The sequence below is a fragment of the Engystomops pustulosus genome, chromosome 5, assembly GCF_040894005.1.
Source record: "Engystomops pustulosus chromosome 5, aEngPut4.maternal, whole genome shotgun sequence".
Lineage (NCBI taxonomy): Eukaryota > Metazoa > Chordata > Amphibia > Anura > Leptodactylidae > Engystomops > Engystomops pustulosus.
In genome coordinates this window covers 78,022,106-78,042,825 of record NC_092415.1, presented here as the reverse complement: position 1 = coordinate 78,042,825, position 20,720 = coordinate 78,022,106, and the positions used below count along the sequence as shown (strand labels likewise).

At 39.7% G+C, this 20,720-nt stretch overlaps 1 long non-coding RNA gene across 4 annotated transcripts in view; it reads right to left on the bottom strand.

The window, feature by feature from the left end:
• Positions 1-244: 244 nt before the first annotated feature.
• Positions 245-20,720, bottom strand: part of LOC140134054 (uncharacterized) — a 77,963-nt gene continuing 57,487 nt past the window's right edge. For 3 of the 4 annotated variants that reach the window (XR_011856046.1, XR_011856047.1, XR_011856049.1), the window contains exons 4-5: positions 1,566-1,619; positions 245-468 (exon numbers count right to left, since the gene is read on the bottom strand). This is a non-coding gene — a long non-coding RNA (uncharacterized lncRNA). Of the gene's footprint in view, positions 469-1,565; positions 1,620-9,486; positions 9,675-20,720 lie in introns of all 4 variants that reach the window. The other variant, XR_011856048.1, reaches the window with a different exon arrangement.

Here is a 20,720-nt window from a genome sequence, read left to right as displayed (position 1 = left end):
GATTGCAGAACATTTACTTCAGGCCAGAAAATCCAGATGTAGTGTCAATCTTGACAATGTCATTCTGTAATTGTTCCTGTACAGGTTACTGGGAAGTTTTGTCATACTTTTAATGGATGTTTGTGTACATTTTAAAGCCTTGTATGTCTATATATTGTGAGATATGTACTGCAGACATTTCTGAGCCTGCTGCTGATGTGCTGAAGGGAAAAGAAAGACTAAGGAGCAAAACCTTGTGCTTCAAGTTATAATTTGTTATGACTTTCTCTAGGTCATTACCTTCTTAAAGGCCATGCACAGTCATGCAAGTAATTTATCATTGCTTAAGGATAGTCTCTTTGTCTTCCCTTATATAATGCTTTTTCAGCGTTCATATTGATCTCCATGGACCTGAATTTGATTCTTTTCAGTTTCAGCCATATAACACAGATATGTATCTTGATGTGCTCTGTGGCTTTTTACAGGAGTCTAAAATAGAAGTAAAAAACATATATGCTGTTTATCTCTACATTTTACTGCATGCATAATGTATGTCATGCTTGTCATGTTATAGCTTTACTTTTTGCAGCAGTACACTCATTTGCATGACAGGATCAGGCCTACTTAACCTAGGATAGGATCATGTCACTTATAATGCTAAGCAAGCCACTAAAAATTAAGTCTTGACAAGTGCATTAGAATAAAAATTCTTCGTAAATCTCAAGCATGAGAGGTTTTTTTTTTCTTTACTTAAAGGAAATCTGGCATCAAAATCAAGAACAAGAAAGCAGGGACACTTACCTGTAGAGCCGGGCACAGTGACTGTGATTATCTGCATATATTTTTTATCTATGACCTCCTTCCTTCTAAAATCAACTTTTAAAAGTATGCTTATGAGCATGCTTATGAGTATGCTTATGCTTATGAAGTGATCTGGGGGTGTTTAACTGAGCTTCACAAACTCTTACACAGTCTCCTCCTCTGATCCTTCAGCACTTCACCCCTACCTTTGCTTATGTAATCTCACTCCATCAGAGTAAATTTCAGCACATGGTGGGAAAGGAAAATGCTCCTTGTACACTGTAACAGATTGTGAATATGCAACATGGTGGGGCTCTGTTAATGTCCACCAGAGCCTTTCAGGCACATTAGCATAATTGTATCTATATCCCTGGTTTATACAGTTTATTATGGCAGTAGATTTCTTTTAAGTGTTTAGTGACAAAGGGTGTTTGCTGCTTCTATTTATTGATCTAGGCTGGGCAACTGTAGCTTCGCTTCCATGCAACTACAGCTCAGCAACTACACAAAGAATGGACCTACTGTTCATGAAGGTTTTTCTTGTTAGTTAGTGTGCTATATGTTTTTTAAGTGCAAATGTTACATGTTTTTATGGATCTGTGAGTAGGCTGTAAAATATTCGGAGCAGGTCCGGTTCCTGCCCATGTTTGCAGTCTGTGCCTCACCATAGAAGTCTATGGAAATGTGAAAAATACAGACAATGGTGTCATCTGTGTGTTGTCTATATTAGTAAATCAGTTGCTATTTATGGCAAACATATGGAGCCATTCGGATGACATACAGACCATTTTTGTGGATTTCCATCGCAGAAACCGTTTGCTGATTCTCATCGATCTGTTCTGTAAAATATAAAGCATACACAGTAGATAAAGCACAACATACTTGATTTAGTAAGTCTAGTAAGTCATGCACTTGACTTAGAACAAACCTTTTTTACACTGAGATCTCCAAAAGTTTTCCACTCTGACTGAAGTTAAAGGGGTTGTATGGTCCCTGAACCTCCAAAAGAAACTCCTGTGTGTGACAAACACCCCCTCTACACCATCTACTACAATACCTTCCACTAAAATATTGTGGTAATTGCGATTTTTACAAAGAATTACCTCTTTATTCCTGGGGGCAGGAACAGAGGAAGCAAGATGGCCGCCGCACTCTGCATTGAGACTACAAGTCCCATGATGCTTCACTCCCACCAGAATGCACAGCACAGCAGCGATTGGCTGCTAGAGCTCTGGGCCTGTGTTGTAGAGGAGGTGGAGGCGGGCACTGTCCATACAAGGAAGGAAGCTGCACAGAGAATTACACTGTGTGCAGCACATATGCAGGCACATAGGATGATGAAGACTGCCTACCACGCATGCGCGGCCAGCGCTGGGGACTGTGAAGTTGTCGATTCCCAGGAGATGAGGTAGTATAAACAAAAGCTGACCTTATAACTTCAGATTTCATTATCTGTAAATGTACCTAGAATCACTGATAACATTGAATTCATATAAGGAGTTACTTTTGTTTGTCTTCAACATGCAGGGCAATGTCTGCCACCTTACAACCCCTTTAAGATCTTAAATGGGAGCCCTCCTCTCTGAAATTAGAAAGTTGCATAAATTGATTTGGCTTCAAATTGGTGTCTGAAAATGGCAGGTTTGTACCAAATCTATGAACCAATAAATAGATGTACTCATCTCTTATTATATAAAAGTATAGGTGTTCTGCATAGGTAAATCAAGTACCTCACATATAGACTGTGGCTACAGAAAGATTTTGAGAGTGACCAAAATCTACAGTTTGTATGCTCATAAGTGTGTGTGTGTGTATATACATACATGGCTTATAGGCCAGAAGCCTTGGGGTCATGGGTTTTCTTACACTATAAAACATACTCATTGGCACAAAATTCATGAGAATAAAGTATACCATCTTCATATGCTACAGTTTTCCAGAACATTCCTAACAGGACATCTGGTCCTAGGGAGGTCTTACAATTAGGCAAATACAACCCTTGAAACACTTGAAAAGTTACACCATGACATCTAGGTCACATTGCAACTGCTATCCTAACGCCCTTGATTAATTGATCGTTTGCAATTGTAACCACCTATATAAAAGCAGATGTTTGAGCAGTTTGGAGCATTTCGGCATATGTCAACACCATGCCAAGGAAGAAAGACATCAGCAGTTATTTTGGAAAAGCAAGTGTAATATGGAATCAAAAGATGGTGTACACTTTATTAGCTGTCAGCCACAAGATACATCTTAATTTCTCTTACACATCCTCTTACTTCCTCTTACACATCATTTAATTTCCTCTTACACATGCAATCCAAGCAAGCTACTGTCAACCACCTTGGCAGTAACCAGTTTACAATGGAAACAAAGGATTGGGTGTGTTGAAATCCAAAAGTGCCTAACCTTCTTTTCCCAAGCATCTGCCATTGGTGAAAGCCAGTGCAATCCATAATCAAAAGATGTTATCTAAATGCAAAGTTAACCCTATATTAACCAGAATCTGATATCCATTGGCCACAAAAGGGCCACCATGTAGCAGTCAAATGTAGGGTTCAAATCTCAACAAGGGCAACTTGTGTTTGCCTATGTGTCCTCTAGGTACTCTATTTACTTTGTATGATATCTCTGCTAGTGTGTATCTTCATATAGGCAGTAGTAAACTCTGATTCTGATATAGGTTGATCATTATTAGGGATATAAGCTCTCATTGGGAAAATAGAGGTAATATGGGCCCCAGTGTTAGTCAACGGAATCTGAGGGAAATTATAGATAATAAATACTAAGGAGTTTATACATAATGTACTGCATTACCTCTGATTTGTATTGCAGTTGTTTACATCCTCTTTTGCTTGTAATAGAACACATCCCCTTGAGCTAGAAATCAGACATCAATATCATGTATAGGGAATGATAATACAAGAAAGTCTTTGTAAGTGAAATGATTTCTGTATGTGTGACATAGAAATGCATGAAGCGATTATGGTGAAACAAACTCCAGGCCATGCTTGACATTGAAAAATGAATCTGACACAAAGGTATGCGGCACCCACGCCCCCTTTTATTTTAGCACTGACCTCTCCTATACGTGATAAGGGCTATAGAAACTGGGGAGCATCTAAGGACATGATCCTTTTCAGAATTCTGTCAAACAGGCATTTAAATTATTATATTTTCCAACATAGCTGACTAATGAAGTCAGTCTGCCTGAGTGCACTTGAGGATATCTCCCTGTGTGGAAATGTACATGTTCCACTGCTGCCTCTCACTTTCTGTATCCTAAGCTGAACTTCTGTTCTGTCAGACCTGTCTTGCAGCTATACTGTAAATTGTCATACTGTACATTTTGTCAGGAGGCTTAGACCCATTTAGAGGAAAGAAAATAAACGTGTGCAGACGTCACACATACATAAGACTTATATTATCCATTTAACGGCTAGCTCTGAGTGGCAATGTAATCTCTCACATTTTGGTGAAAGGTTAATGAAACTGTTTAGACAGCTCCATGGTCTCTGCCTCAGTCATTGGATCCTGCTGATTAATATGTCTGATTTTAGTCTCCAGTTCCATTAATCACACACCATGTACCATTGTTGTACATGCACTTACAGATTAAACAGTGCCCAGAACACTTTAATGGCAGCTGTTTCAGCCTCTACTGTAGGAGAAATGTATCCTGTATATAGACACAGTGACCATTTTTATACATCTCTGCAGAAGTGAAACAGAAATGTATCCTTCTATCATCTCCTTGAAATATTCCAAAACTAAACATGAATATATCAGCTTACTGTATGGTTGCCAATGCTCTTCTTGGAATATAAACAGCTCCACAGTGAACAAAAATTGCTCTGCTTTAGATTATAGGCAAGGTCCGTACTGGCTTATACTTGACTTTGTGAAGGTCCATCCTGCTCATTCAGAAAGGCTACATGACTTGTTTACACTAAACAGGTATAGAATATTTCTATTTAATATATGTTATCTTCTACAAGTTTATGAAATATATGCCATGTTTTATTCTGAAATGCTATGGAGGGGCTAAATGTATAGTGGGTACTGAAAGTATTCAGATCCCTTTAAATTTTTCACTCTTTGTTTCATGGCAGACCATTGGCAAGATTAATAAGTTTATGTATACTCTGCAGCCCATCAAAACAGAAATGTAGAGATTTTTGATAATTTCATAAACAAGAAAAACTGAATTATCGCATGGTCATAAGTACTCAGACTAGAGATGGGCGTATTTGTTGAAATTTAGTTTGACCTGATTCGACCGGAATCGAATCATGGCAAAAAACGGTATTTCCTGGCTGCAGAGAGCCTGTTGGGTGTTGTAGAACGTTGTGCCATGCTTGAATATGCATAGGGAGTGTGGTTAGGTCTTCCAACAATGCTGTGTTTTAGTATGACACGCACATGACAGCCACCACTCTTAGAATCGCTTTACTGTTCACTTCCATGTGCACTTGCATAGGCCAACTTCACCAAATAAATGAAGCGGGAACACAGCCTGACAAGGTAACGTCTGTGCCAGCTCGAAAGGACTGAGCTGAGGACCAAGATCCCACTATAACATCAAAGAGTGCACTCTTTTTACACTGACATCAGATGATTCCATAGATTATAACAGAACCTGTTCTGTTAAACGCGGATAAATGTAGAAACCCCCCAAAAGAGTGCAGAGTGTGTCGACAGTAATTCTGCATTGGCTGTGGCAGCAGGATGGACCTCCACATCTGTTCGACATTTCTCCCAGGCCATTGGATGGTGACGTTGCATGTGTTGACACAGGGCCAACGTTAGCTCCATGACCACGCTTCACTTTCTGCCCGCAGATTCTACATACACACACACTCGGCTCCTCTGTTCTCTTAACAAAAAACTGCCACACCGCCGAGATGGTGATTTTACTGATAACACTGCACTGAGTGACCACTAACCCTGCTGACCCCCTGTACCACCGCTTGCTTGGACCTCCGAAGCGGGGTTTGTACGTCATGGCCGTTTGGCTACCGTCCTCGCACTGCTGCCACCCTGCTGACTCATGCCCACAGTAGCGATTTGTTGCCTGCTCTACTGCCTTATGCACAAGCTGACCCTCTCTTATGAATCCCGTGATACACCCGGGTCCCAATTGCGATCGGCTACATCATCGTCAATTTGAGTTTCCCTGTCACTGCTATTCTCTTCAACAGTGTCAGTATGCACAGCCTGCTTACTGCACGAAGCAGCGGATGTCTGCCAAGCAGCTGCTGACTGTTCTCAAACACAGACCACCAAGTAGCTCTCTGGCTGAGGGAAATGAACAGGACAGAGGCTGGTTGAGGACAGGTGAGGGCCGCTGACCTGCTCCTGGGCCATGCCAACTAATTGTTGTATTTGACGAACTCACAGACACTTGGCTGGGGTTGTCAAATGTCATATTTGAGGTATTGGGTGTCCTAGTCAGCCTGCCACCTTTCAGTCTGACACAGTGGTTAATCAACTATGTGGATTTGATACGTATTTCTTGCTCTCAACTTTAGCAACTCAAAAGTATGGGAATTTGCGTTATACAGATACCCCACAATGGACACCCTGCAATTGGAGCGAAAATCACTCTATAAACTATGTGGATGTGACTCGTATTTCTTGCTCTCAACTTTAGCGAATTTGCGTTATACAGATACACAACAGACACCCTGTAAAAGGAGCAGAAATCACTACAGCAGCTGTGCGGATATGACACAGATTTCTTCCTAGTCGCTTCAGTAACAAAATTGGCTGACAATTGAATTTTCTGTGAAATTCATATTGAATTCCACTTTGTTTGAATCGATTCGCCCATCTCTAATTCAAACCCTTTGCCCAAATTGGCCCAAATGAAGCAAAGAGTGAATAATTTAAAGGGGTCTATATACTTTCTGTACCCACTGTGTGTGCTTATTTGGGAACCTTGGCATCTTGTACTACACAGGAAAATATAAATTTCCTGTCAAATTATGCGGCTGTTTAAGGAAGATGAAATGTTATTAAAGAAATCTTATCCACAGAACTTGTTAAATAGCTTTAGCTTGTGAAGGCCAAGAATGACAATATATTCATGTAGCATAAAGAGAATGTCCAAGACCATTGAAAATATATTAAAAGGATGCACAGATATTCAGTATATTATACACTGAGAAGAAAGGGGATAACAATGTTTTGAAATCTTGACTTTCAAGCTCTAATTCTCATCATTCACTACAGCTTTGAATATGTGGCTACCATCTTTTTGGCTATAAATAAATTTGACTGCATTGTTAAATTTTACTCCTGGCAGTGAAACAATTTTTCTTCTTGTATATTACAGATTACAACCTTTTCTCACATTCCCTAATTAATCAGTGTGCTATTGGGTTGTTACTCAAGTTAAAGTTCACTGGTTATAATCAAGGAGCAACATCCAACTCATCGATAGCGGTCAGTCAAGAAAATAACCAAACAGCATTATGTGTGGGTGGAAGATTACAATAAAGTGAATTCCATCCTTACATTCCAAAGACAAGTGCAAAATATCCCAGTCAACAAGTAAGCTCATCATAAGGCCTATCAGGTCAGGAGCAACAAACATAACATTGGAGGTGGCTCATATGCTTATTGGTGATGAGATGATGCAAGCACTGCATAACTCACATTACACAAGTCTGGAAAGGGGCCCAAAAAAGGTGAAGAAGCCTTGAGAGCCTTGAGTTTGCAGGTTTGGAGTGGACAGCGAAATATTTGAAGCAATAACCCCCCTGGACTCTGAGGGGTGAAAATGAGTCCAGAACAATCAAAGGACAAATTGACTAATGGATAAACTGTCAAGTTTGGTGGAGGGAGCCAAACAATGGATACTTGAAGAGCACTGATGGTGGTCTCTTCAACTGATACATTCAGATGATTATGAAGCTACCAACCACATGCAATTTTGAAAATGTCATGGATAATTCTTTTTAGAAAGAGATGTTCCCCCAGCACCCAAAGGTGCTGTAATGAAATGAAACCATTTACATGATAACTGAGGCCTGCGGTTTTGCTCTTGAGTTATTTGCCATTTCTATTAGTGTTGCATGGACCTTCCTGTGAATTTGCAGGGATTTCCAATGTTAGGCAGAGTTTACTATCCTGTTTTTTCACTTTTTTTTTTTTACAAATAATCTATCTCACTGTAGAATGACGGACTTTAGTTTGTTTGAAAGAGGTCTTAAAACCCTTCCACAATTAAATGGCAACAGCATTTGCTTCTCCAAGACCATTGCTGATATGTCAACACATTCCAGGATCCTAGAGACCAGCAAACTTGTCATAACTTATATAGAGATGGTCTCAATTGCTGATGATTGAATGGGTTGTCCAGATTTTACCAAAATGTATATCAGCACCTGGGGGGTTATAAAAACAATAAAAATCTTATCTTTCCTTCCTGGATGCTTTACTTTACTGAACATTAGCCCCAATGAGCCCAAAATGATGAAAATCCTATTGTCACAGGGATAAAACTACACTTACAAAATATACATATTCGGACTTACATACAAATTCAACATAAGAACAACCCTACAAAACCTATATTGCACTTGAAACCTGTACCTGAAACCAAAGCATTACATTTTATAAAGTTATCTGACATGACATTCTGGTTTCTTATGTAATTCTTTTCCATGGACTATTACCCAACTGGTTATCTGTGCTGGACAGGTCCTGGAGTGGTTAAAGTGATATTTTGCTAGTAAAAGCACTAACAGGATAAATTAACCTAAAACCAGGTGGGTCTGCGCATTTGGCAACAGATGTGACTTATCCAGTTGCACTTTTAATCAGATATGACTTTACATATTGACCTTAACATAAGGCATACATTTGTATCCTTAGGAACAGATGTGCTCAGTTGTATGGACTTATATGCAGACATAGACTGACACATTATATGAAGTGTCAGACATAATATGGTATATTGATTCTGCACCTCTCGTGTCACATTTTCTCAAGATAAGGTGGCTTATATTTTTAAGTTATTAATATTATTTAGGACAGATACAATAAAGTGTATAGAGCCGGATGGCTGCTCATAACAGATAATCAGATTGACGCTTTTATTTTTCCGTGCAGACAAGGAGGTGTAATGCTGGTCAGGGTGACTAATCCACTTATAGACTACATTATGTGTTACACATGATTTTCATTGTAGAAGTTGTCATTGACATTTCTATTAATATATTACAACATGGGTATATGTGGTTGGTATATTCTCTAATATAAACTAAAACATGAAACACGTGGCTGGGGACCTATTATTAGTTTATAATGGCAACTGTCATGAGGTGGAGTATATGAAGCAGGAAGGATCCTTTCCTAAAATTAATGTGTTCAAAGGAGAAAAATTGGTAAATTGTGACAGCTAAAATCTGCCAAATCCCATGTCCTGTTCCTGGCAAGCACAGTACCAGAACCAGGGTCATGAACTCCCTAGGTTCACTGCTCCATTTACAATTCATAAAGGCAACACTTGCGACTTGCAGGACTTTAAAAACATAACTAAACATTTGAAATCCTTTTAATAGTGCAGATGGTAATATTTAACTTTGTGATAAACATTTTATTAAAGAAAAATGTACCTGTGTCCTACTTTTTTTTTACTAATTCTTCATGCATGTATAACTGCTTCTATACAAGCTTTCCCTCCAACCCCATACTCACACAGAAAATAGCAAAGCTGGTAGAGTTTTGGATGACTTAAGCCTTTAGTCCTACTCTTCTATCAATGTAAAAGTAATGGTTCCTGAGTAGCCATAGTTTGTCTGTAGATAAGGCTCACTTTTCTATCAATGAAAAGCTCATGGTTCCTGAGCAGCCATAATTTGTCCATAGATGAGGCTCACTTTGCCCTTGGAAGGAAGTAGGACACATCTAAAGTTACAAAGGACATTGTACAGACGGGACATATCTACAAGTTATTTTTTAATGTTCATAAAGGAAACAGAGCCTAGTTATAAGTGGTAGGCTACAAAGCTAACACTAAATGGAATTGTCCTTTGACCATTCCTCAGATCTAATACTGTGTCAGAGCCTTGTGCCACCAAAGGATACCCTAATACTTTAGTGAGACAATTAGATATTAGATTTTACTATGACCTTTTATTTTGTCCACAAGCTGGAGTTAGATTTTGTACATATTTGGAGAATTCATAAGGGAATGACAATATATGTTAAATGTGGAGGACCAGGGAAATAAAGGCAGACTATTTTATTACAATGTTGTGTTATTTTTAATAAACTGAGAAATATATTGTCTGGGTAAGGTTAAAGCAAAACGTATGCATCTAAAATGTGCTGGGACAATAAGAGATATATACAGTACCATATACAGATTCAGTCATATGTGCTTCATTGAAAGGAAACATGCTCCATCTGTATCATATTGCATAAAATGCTTTACTTTCCCTTTAACTGTGAAAACATTGCAAAATTGCCTTCTGTTAAGTGATATGAAAAGAGAATCTTACAGATGAAAGTGCTTTCCCTGTGGCAAAATGTGACAGATGCAGCTCAACTAACTTTGATATCCTACAACACAATACTCATGTATTGTGAATTATTTAGAAACAAAAAAATGTTCCCGTTGATGTGCCTGCACTTTAATACCAGCGTCTGAGGCATATCACAAGTTTGAACTTCTCTGAGGTTAGCCGTTGTTTTAATGTTCCTATTATAATATAACTAATATCTTTGCTTCCCTCTAAACTATTCAATTATGTGAAATGTCCTAATATAAATATATTCGAGACAATGTGGCATATTAAGCTGGAAGCTTTCAGATCTGCATTTATTTCACAAACATTGGATTACAGTTGTCCTCAACCCAAGGTCAAGACTGAAAAGTAGTCTACTGTTAAGAGTGCAACTTTAGAGACTCAAGCCCTTACCGCTTTAAAGATTGCTCTTTTTCATAACATGTGATTGCAATTGGCTGTAATCTTCCAAATCCATAATCTCTGGGATGATCTTTAATTAGGGATTGCTTTGCACCTTGTTAATAGTAGTTAGTTGTGGCATCCTGTAATTTAGATGTACTCGGTAAAGCGGTCTACTTTATTTTGATTACTTGGTGGATTTGTTCTTCCATCCTCTTAATTTTAATTACAAACTAGTTTACAAACTGGTGTGTTAATTCTATACAAATCGCACAGGAAAAACAAATGTTAACCCTTTTCATGTTGTCTCACAGACCTAGGGAAGAGTGTCCCTAGGACAAAAGAACATATAGAAGAAAATATATCGGTATTAATACATTCAGAGCAACACTTTGACAATTCCCAATTGGAGCTCCAGCAATGCAATTTATTTTTATAGTAGTCTAGTAGTCCCTTACCCAGTCATAATGGCAACCTGCAATGTAGTTTCCATTGAGCCCTTTGGCACTGTTGTCAGTCATGTCTCACTAGGCTCATTACCTAATGGTACCTTGACTGAACTGCTGTCATACAAGAGATGTTTCATTTTGAAATACACCAACTAAGGTTTTGATCCTTCACAAGCTTTAGCAAGTATATAAACATATCATAATAAATTGCCACTGTGTGACCATCATATACACTATATTCAGAATAATATAGAATAGAAATATACTGTATTCAGTAATTGAGGCAATAATAAGGAATGAACTGTGTTTGTATGTGGGCCAAAAGAGATGAGATCTGGAGATTATCAAATATATCAAAATTGTTCAAGTGCCATTCTACATTTACTAATTGCAGTATTGGGCATTTGCCTTTTCAGGGGACCAAACATTTGATCAGAATGAAAACATCCTTTTAAATAGAAAGCCTGTTGTCTGCGACTTTGCTAATGACACTTTTATTCACTATCATGTGAATGTTTCTCCTCCAGGCCCATTAAACCTAAACTCTAGATGATACAAGTGTTCAGGCCGGCACCAGCCCCCGGCCAACCCGGGCAAGTGCTGGGGCCCTGAGGTGCTGGAGGGGCCCACTTGAGCCCCCGGATCAATTGTACCAGTGTCACAGCCCAACACTTTGCCAGAGAACACAAGGATTGGCAAATTCGCCACTGGCACCTTGTGCTCTTCACAAATTAAAGCAGGTTCACACTGAGCACAGGTGACAGATGTGACTCAGTCTGAAGACGCTGTGGAGGTTGATCTGCTGCCTCCAACATCCTTCAGCATGACCAGTTTGGCAGGGGGTCAGTAATAGTGTAGGGTGGCATTTCTTTGGAGGGCCGCACAGCCCTACATGTGCTTGCCAGAGGTAGACTGACTACCATTAGATACCCAGATGAGATCCTCAGACCCCTTTTGAGACAATGCTGATGCGGTTGGCCCTGGGTTCCTCCTAATGCAGGACAATGCTGGACCTCATGTGGCTGAAAGGTGTCAGCAGTTCCTCCAAGATGAAGGCATTGCAGCTATGGACAGGCCCACTCGTTCTCCATACCTGAATCCGATTGAGCACATTTGGGACTTTATGTCTCGCTCCATCCGCCAACGTCACGTTGCACCACAGACTGTCTAGGAGTTGACAGACCAGCTTTAATCCAGGACTGGGAGGAGATCACTCAGGAAACTATCTGCAACCTCATGATGAGCATGTTGAGGTGTTCTAGGGAGGTCATACAGGCACGTGGAGGCCACACACAATACTGAGTCTCTTTTACTTTACTTGTTTCACACTTGATACTTTTTACTTGATACTTTTACTTGTTTTAAGGACAGTGGATTAAAGTTAGATCAGCCTGTAAGGTATTTTTCCGCTTTCATTTTGTGGGTGACTCCAAATCCAGGCCTCCATTGATAAATAAATTAGATTTCCATTGATGTTTTTTTTGTGATTTTGTTTTCAGCACATGTACCAAACAAAGTTTTCAACGAGAATATTTAATTTATTTCAATATTGTCATTTGAGTGTTCCCTTTATTTTGTGAGCAGTGTATAATATGGCTGCATTCACATCACATCACATTTTCAGTGCAAGAATACATCCTGAATAGTTAGGAAGGCAGCAGCATATATCAATATGTGTTCATACACTGGAATATGTCCTCTCTGAAAGCAAGAGGAGGAGTGAACATAAGCAGAAGGCAGTTATTTACTACTCCCAGGGCCAGCTCCAGGTTTTAGTGGGCCCCTGGGTGACAGAGCCCTAGTGGGCCCCTTTATGGGCCCCCTCCAGTAGTCACACTGTCCCCCCCCCGCGTGGACACATTGCCCCTCATCCCCGTGTACACATTCCCCCCCCTCCTGTATACACTCTGCCCCCCTCCCCCTGTATACACACTGCCCCCCCTCCCTCTGTATACACACTGCCCCCCTCCCCCTGTATACACACTGCCCCCTCCCCCTCCTCCCCCTGTATACACACTGCCCCCTCCTCCTGTATACACACTTCCACCCCTCCCCCTGTATACACACTGCCACCACCTCCTCCTGTATACACTTTACCACCCCTCCCATGTATACACACTGCCACCCCTCCTCCTGTATACACACTGCCACCCCTCATCCTGTATACACACTGCCACCCCTCCCCCTCCCATGTATACACACTGCCACGCCTCCTCCTGTATACACACTGCCCCGCAATAAGTAATGTGCCCACACAGCCCCCCAGTAAGTAATATGCCCACACAGAGCCCCCAGTAAGTAATGTCCCCACACAGCCCCCCAGTAAGTAATGTGCCCACACAGAGCCCCCCAGTAATTAATGTGCCCACACAGAGCCCCCCAATAAGTAATGTGCCCACACAGCCCCCCAGTAAGTAATGTCCTCACACAGTCCCCCAGTAAGTAATGTTTCTCACACAGCCCCCAGTAAGTAATGTGCCCACACACAGCCCCCAGTAAGTAATGTGCCCACACAGCCGCCCAGTAAGTAATGTGCCCACACAGACCCCCAGTAAGTAATGTGCCCACACAGAACCCCAGTAAGTAATGTCCTCACACAGTCCCCCAGTAAGTAATGTTTCTCACACAGCCCCCAGTAAGTAATGTGCCCACACAGCCCCCCAGTAAGTAATGTGCCCACACAGAGCCCCCCAGTAATTAATGTGCCCACACAGAGCCCCCCAGTAAGTAATGTGCCCACACAGCCCCCCAGTAAGTAATGTCCTCACACAGTCCCCCAGTAAGTAATGTGCCCACACACAGCCCCCAGTAAGTAATGTGCCCACACAGCCCCCCAGTAAGTAATGTGCCCACACAGACCCCCAGTAAGTAATGTGCCCACACAGAACCCCAGTAAGTAATGTCCTCACACAGCCCCCATTAATGTCTCCCCCCTCATCTCACTGATGCAGCTCTCTCTGTTGTTTACTGCTTTCCCCGGCAGGTCATGTGACCATGACATCATCAAAGGTCATTCAGCCTCCGGGGAAAGCAGTGAGTGCAAATGTTTTCATCACGATCTGTGTCCCAAGGAATCTCCCGGACAGCGGGTTAGCTGCGTGCTGGCGCCGGGCCTAACTACACCGATGTTCTGGGTGTCTCCCTAGTTATTTAGCTGCCCTTACATCACTGAGGTAACACTTTCTGTTTACACTATCTGGAGGTCGTGGACAGATGCCATTTAGTTGCATCTGTCCTTTATAGGCCTCCACTGAGCATAAACTGTTTTTTTCAGAGGGAAGCAGAATGAAACAGTTCAGCCTACAGCACTTTTTTCATATAGTGTTTCCTGCTGGATCCTATGTATACTGAACGGACAGAGGCAAAAATGATTCATCTGTATGCAGTGTGTAAGACAGAGCTGGTAATTTATCTATTCCTGCTCTACCACCACTGTATTAGTGGCCTGTATATGACATTACAGTATAGTTGCCACAGAGAGGATGTTGGCTTGTATCCTTCTTTTGGCCAGTTTTTCAAACCAGCAGGTCCAGCAGAATCGGCTGCATGCAAATGCCTCTATTGGGCTCCATTGATCTCCAAGGCTTCAAACAGTTACTGTATAGACATTCATATATATTCAACCTCTTAAAGTACAAAATACTAATTACTAGTGAGTATCGTACTGTTAGTATTCATTGTAATCTTCCAATAATACATAAAAGGTACACTGTGTAAAAGCATCAATTGTGCAATTCACTTCTTCTGCTTAAAGAAGTATTTCAAGATTATCATCATTATTGTTATTATTATTTATAGCTATAATATTAATAAGCCTTGAAATTTGTTTACATGTCAGCAGTAGTCATTTCCCACAAAGAGAACCTGTCACTAGATTTTACCATATTAAACTGTGAACCCTTTCAGGTAGGGTATGAAATATACTTTCTTTAATTCCCCCAGTTACCTATACAAAAATCTCCTCTAAAGTCATGTGAAAATGAGCAGAGAGGAGTCATATTTTGCCTCAGATGAGTCAAGTTTAGAGGCTGTAGAGCAGGATTATTCAGACGCCCCTATCTTCAGTTCTATAGAACCTAGAAACATGCTTTTGGTGTCATATTAAAGATGAAAAAAAATCTCATCTTTCAGGCCAAATCAAGATTGTGGTTCTGCGATCTACAGAACCAGAGATTTAGGTAGTTACAATTTGCATTTGAATATTGAAGATGTTTTTATATAAATATAAAGAAGTGTCTGAGGTAAAACTGTTCTAGTTGCCCATGGAAACCAATCAGAGCTCAGCTGTAATTTTATAAACAGCTGTGGGAAAATGAAAGCTGATCTCTGATTGGTTCCTATGGGCAACTAGAACAGTTTTCCTCTCAGACACTTCTGATAAATGTCCCTCATGATGCTTATATGATGTTGAAATAATGAATTACATGCAATGTTAACTATAATGATATTGGGCCGATAAGAGCATCTCTTAAAGTTATACTACCCCATATCTGGCAATGTAGCAGGAATACAGGCTGTCAAATCATCCCTGCACTGTCCATCTGCGTCATCAGAATTGTGTGTGAGCTTAATGTCCTATATAAAGTAAGCAGCTATGGCACTCACATGGTTACATTACCTGGTTGCAGCATATGTTAAAATTCTATAAATGTACGCACTTTTTCTGCAATCCAATTTTTTTTTCTTTTATTTTCTATTCCTCATTACCATATGTTACGATTTTAACCTTGAGGACTAAGCGTTACTATTATATAACATTGCTTGCTCTATATTTTATGCAGGAGGATAATCAAATGCAGTTCCTATAAAGAAGAATTTAAAGAGAACACAATGATGGAGGTGGAGGAATGAAAATTCCCCTCTCGCTGTTACCATAGCAGGATGGAAGAAAACATATTAAACTGGTCCACAGTATGTGGGCTTCCAATGGCTTTTTGCAGTGTTGTTGGGGAGAAGCTGCCACTAGCAAGCTTCACAAGCAGCACCACCTAATCACCTGGCTGCTTTCCAGCTCCACAATGACCCAATAAACTCTCGAGGATTTCAATTCCTGCTGTCTGATTTGCTTCCTCTCTTCTCGGAGCCCAGAAACAGTTGAAATCCAAACACTGCCTTGACAACTGGAATAAAGCGAGAAGAAGGAGGAGGGGGGAGACAGGGCAGATATCTTGCAGCCAAATGTAATCAGCATTTTATTACTATAGGCAGGAAAAGGGAATAGGAAAAAAGTTGGAACTAGCAAAGTTAATTATGCTTAGATTACTTGGAAGGAAATACAAAATATTAAGATATCAATGCAAAGGTATGTACATATGGATTCTCTTTAAGAGTCTGCCTTGTAACTATATTTAGTTAGGAGTCAGTCTCAATTCTTTTATATTTCTGATGCCTCAACATCCATTTCCTCTGTGTTCAGGGGAGCATCACAGACATACATTATACTACTAGATAAGGTTATTTGAGAAGTGCAGTTGTTCTGTCAATGGATTCTATACAGTTGGCCATATTGTGTTTTTAATGCAGTCTGGTTTTATTTCAGAGGAAATTTTGCCATGTTACCAGCAGCCAATATCATATGAAAGCAGCTGATTGACTGTTAATAAGCTTGATGCACAATTAAACCTGTTATCTAAGTATAGTTATGCGCAAATGGAAAGTATTTAACCCCTTAAAGCGAAACTGACAATTTCAAATGACTAAACTGCTTAGGGTGCCAATTCATGGTGCAACCGTGGAGCTGGAATGTTGCCAGTCAAATATTATGATCCAGCTGACGGCATGAAATTGGGGAATTTTGTCAAAAAGTCATTACAAACTTACAAAATTTAGTGACTGTAATATGTACTGTTAACATAATACAATAATAATTTTCTAAGGATTTTTCATCCAAAATCTTTCATTGGCTACGGCTGCTAGAACCAGGTGAAAAGTATTTGTGGGTCTGCTGAGAGGTCTGCATAGTCATAGTTCACAGGCAGTACATCTCGCTCCACTGCCAACCGGATTTCTCTACATAGTGGCATGCTGTTGCCAAACCGTCATGCTTGGTTTCTTAAACCCAATAACTCATCTTCTTTATTCTGTCGTTGTGTCTTAATATAATCAAAAAACATTTGTGGGACAAGTTGACATTTTCATTGATAACATTTTGAAAACTGATTAAACTTAATCTTATTCTAAAATTTTTGGATAGCAAATTGGTATAAACAGGACTTCAGACATTGGGGTTCACTGAGATAATAATTTAGTATTTTGAGATGTGGGGATACCAAACCTTTTTATAATTTTATCTCTATTTATTTAGGTATAGAAGGAAAATGGAGGTGATCAAAATTTTTACTTAATTACTTTTTTTTTTCACCGTCCCTGCTTTATACAGTAAGTGGTCTTCTTGGACCAGGGAACAGCACATGAAGTGAAGCCCTGGAAATAGAAGTGATGTCCTCTGTTTCTGGGAGGTAATTTATTCTAGAAAGTGGGTCCCTTGATCCCCTGAGGAACTTCCAGCAAAGTGTAGTCCCAAAAACATACCGTAGCATTGTAGGATCTAGGAACAAGGTAAGTATGTGTTCTATTTTATCACACCCTAACCCCCCTGGGGAATTTAAATAATCCTGGAAAACACGTTCAAAGCCCCAGCAGAAACTCATTGGTTTGGGTTAGTTTCTGCTGTAGTAGGAATAACTGAGGATTCTCTACAACATTTTCCCATGTGTGATCCTGTCCTCAAATAGAATTTGCAGTGGATTTCCGCACACTCTACTGCATGCACAGGTGGCCCAAAAGAGTGCCAATGCACACATGGCAGCAGCAGTAAAGAAGATTATAAGGGGTCCAAAATACAGGGGAAGATGAGAGGGGCCCAAAATATGAGAGGGAAATGAGAGGGAAACAATATGAGGGGAGATGAAAGGGGCCCAAAATGTGAGAGGAGAAGGGGACAGGCCATCAATACGAAGGGGAGATGAGTGGGGGTACAATATGATGGGGAGCTTTAGGGGGGGCTTACAATATGGGGATGGCCCACAATATGAGAGGGAGTGTGTGTTTTCTGCAACTCATGATTGCTTTTATTAATATTGGTCCAATTTTGACCATAAGACTCCATTCACACAATTTGCTTGAATTTTTACAAGGGGTCCCCTTATAAATAGGGTAGAGTAGTTACGCAAGCACTGCACAGGTAGTTATCTAATACCCTAATCTGACACGTTTGTTAGGATAACCCTGTATAATTGTACAAACAGTTTTTGGCATACCTTGTGCTTGTAATCATATGTCTTTGGCACAGTTGCTGACACTAATACGTACTTATGCTGACATTTTATATTTACAAAGTGCCCTTCAGTGCTGTACTGTTTCCATGTATAACATTTTTATCATGACTTTTTTGCATTCATAGAAGATTATAATTTTTTACAACACGTTATTTAGGTGACAAGCTTCTATCTTTTGTGTTTTTGGTTTGGTGTTTTGTAAGGAAACGGAATTGATGCATATATATAGACATTTGCCATACTTGTTTATTTTGGTTGATATACATCTAAATATTACCTAATATCCATTTGCAAATTTCTAAAACTGACCAATAGCTTTCTCTGTAGTCAATTGCCCTGTAGTCCGTGCCTCCCAGTCTTTGTTTGTGTCATGTGCCTGACACTCTGCGGGGAATTCATTGTTGACTTTCTGACAGTTTTGCAATAATTTTTCGTGCTGCGCCTGTTGCATTTTATTTCTGAAGGGTTAGTCCCACTTTATTGGTTCTTTTGGACTGAACAATTTAGGCGCAGCTTTGAAATCCCAACACTTTTCCTGCCCTTCTAGCTGCAAAAAGCGGAGTTCTATTTCACCTTCATGATTGTGAAGTTAGTTCAGATAATTTTCGGTCGTGCATCAATTCATTAATCCTTTGCGCCAAAATTGAACATTTCAGTCTAAATTACCACATTATTCATGCACCAAAAACACGGACCCTGCACCAAAAGTCATGAAAGGCCCCCTCTGTCTCTCCAGTTACGTTTACGTGTTTTCAGAAAATCTGTTTCTCTATTCATTATTACAGGAGTCTTGATGTAAGTGGCTTCCTGTCCACACATAAGACACTGGAAAGTCTTAATACTGGTCACATGACACAGCTGTGGACCTGAAGGAACGGATAGGCCAATAATACAGACACTGGTTAGGACATTGCCTTTGCCATAATTTACAGTATTTGGCTGTCTAATGGACCACAGAATACATTTGCTACACTGAAACATTCCTCTAGGAACAGCAGTTTAACACTATGTGAAAGTTCTAGTCGTGATTCAAGACCTCTATGTACTGTTTAATGTAGCAAAGGTTAGATCTATATTATATCTTTCATTGGCTATAAGAAGCTAACTGTTTCTGAGCACCTCTTCTGCTGTGATTTGCTAAGTCCAAAGTAATTGCCTCCTGTATCCTATGTGATTTCACCATCCACTGTGTGACAATTTTAGAAGCTCTTCAGACAATTCTCAATTTATAGAACATTTCCTTACAAATAAGCCCAAGGTCTATGTACATGTTAGAATATTTTCTGGGAAAACACTTAGGTATGAGAACAAGGCATTATCTAATCTTCCTTTTTCCTATTACAGCATGTGAATTTCTAGTTTAGATTTGCTATAAGTACAACTGTGAGTGGATGGGTTTAGAATTACAATATTGTTTCCGTTCTGCTTTTACATGCTAGTGTAATCTTATAAAACAGTCAGATGTTTTCGGCTGCTTATAAAATTCTGCAATTTTATGCACCTCTTCTCATTTTTCAGAAAACCATCAAGATTGAATTTCAGCATAAACATTGTAGCCCAGATCATATCATTTTTAAGGACGTATAGCACCTGCAAAGCTTTTATTCTCTCATTCGGATTCTAAAATCTTGCAAACCAATAAAACTTCTCTAGAAAATAAAAGACCATGAAGCAGCAGTGGAGAATTCTTAGAAACCTGACTATAACACATAGGAGGAATTGGGTTTCGATCAGATAACAGGGTACAATGGTTTGAAAGTCAATGATGAAGGGATTCATTGTAAGTATATCACACAGTGAAGAATGAAGGCTATTCAATGATATTTGAAAGCAGTTCTGGAGGTTTTGGTTATTTTCAGATACGGTTTTGAAGATGAAAATAAACATAAACCCCTTTTAGTTCCATTTATATGTTGTGATGATTCAAAAAATTTGGTGAAAATACATTTCTTATTAATATTGTCTGTATATTTTATATTATTTCATGAAATTTATTGCATCATGGATAAGTAGTTCAAATGTGCTGATTATGTTTAAATCAATGTACAGTCCATTGATTCTCTGTTCAACTATGAGTTAAACTTGCTTATATTTTCCAATTTTGCATCTGAAGTAGGGTTTTTATTCAAATAATTTTAATTGTTCAAATGTCATTAGTTTTATTTTGTATGGCATATGCCCCAAGAAGGTGCCCAAGTTTCCCATAGCTTTAAGTTTTTGTAACTGGTTGCAACCTGTTACACTATGAAAAGCACAGCCCACTGTGCTCTACCACATAGCAATAAAGGCAAACA